Consider the following 1,580-nt stretch of genomic DNA (forward strand, 5'->3'; position numbering starts at 1 on the left):
TTGTTTTTTTTATATTATTCTCTGCATAAACATATAATCATTTAGTTCAATCGGTTTGTACTTATCAGTTGAAGTGATTGATTGTATCTCATTATAAATTTTTATTTTCATAACCCAAGTACCTTTGTGGGAAAAATATCACAATAGGAAAGCTTGTAGTCGCCTTAAATCTATATCAAGATTTCCAATTGACATTACCGTTGCAAACTAATCTTCTCTACGGTGTTGTTCGATTCGTGGTTCATTCAAGCAAGGAGTCCATTGCCATACTCAAAGGAGACACTATAAACATCATCTTGTATTTGTAGTTTGTTTTCTGTGTTATTACTTGTAATAATCTATTGTGATAATTTATGTGATCATGGCAAGTGTTAAGGAACTCACTTCAAATTTCATGAAATTGAACAAGTTTTTGGGTGTGGAATTCAGAAGATGGCAAAAGAAAATTTTCATCCTCTTGACTTCCCTCAATGTGGCTTATGTGATAAGCACTTCAAAACCGGAAGAGAAAGAGAATAAGACTTTGGAGGAGGCAAGAAAACACAGCAAGTGGGAGAACGATGACTTCATATGCCCTTCAGTTTAGATGATAAATAAATGTCAAAAGATGCAAGTTCAAAGAACTTTAGTTAGTAATTTCAATAATACAAAATGTTGGACAACTGTGCGGTGATGGATCAATTCCATGAATTACAATGCGTGTATAATAACATGAAATTGCATGACATCACAATGGATGAAATTTAAATAGTTTCTAGTATCATAGTTAAGTTTCCAAACACATGAAAGGATGTTAAGCATGCCCTTAAACACAAAAAGGAAGAAATTACTCTCTCGGAAGTCACTAAACATCTTCAAGTTGAAGCAAGTTTAAGAGAACTTGAAAGTTCAAGGGGAGACGATCTCAATCTCTCAACCATAAACATGATGATAGATGATGAAAAGGCTTCAACAAGTGGAGACAAGGGGAAGAAACCGCAAAATCCCAAAGGCAAAGGCATTGCTTCTTGTTCAAGAATAAACAAAAGAAAATGAAGGGTAATGCTTCTACAAGCAAAGACCCTCCTACTAAAGGTAATCTTGCTATTTTGGATGAAAAATTCCGATTTGAGTTTGGATTCTAATGTGAATATTGTGCAGGATGATGACATGTCTTGGTGTTCGATTCCGGGACATCGAGACATGTGTGCAAGAGTAAACAATGGTTCAAAACTTTACACATTGTTGTGGATGGAGAAAATGTGTACATGGGAGACAATTCATCAATAAAAGTCTATGGTAAAGAACAAGTGGAACTCTTGTTACATCAGGATATACTTTAGTCCTTAGGGATGTATACTTTGCTCTCGATATTAATAGGAATCTTGTTTCTAGTCCCATCTTGAATCGATTAGGATATAAGTTGGTTTGAAGCTGATAGATGTATAATATCTAAGTGTAACTTGTTTGTAGGTCATGCATATTTATGTTGTTATTTGTAGAACATGGTATGTCATATTAATGTGTGATAATTTACATTATTTATGGCATCTTAGATAGGCACATGTTAGCTTTGGTAAAATTTCTTTATTTCAAAGCAT

Source organism: Amaranthus tricolor, chromosome 11 (assembly GCF_026212465.1).
Source record: "Amaranthus tricolor cultivar Red isolate AtriRed21 chromosome 11, ASM2621246v1, whole genome shotgun sequence".
Classification (NCBI taxonomy): domain Eukaryota; kingdom Viridiplantae; phylum Streptophyta; class Magnoliopsida; order Caryophyllales; family Amaranthaceae; genus Amaranthus; species Amaranthus tricolor.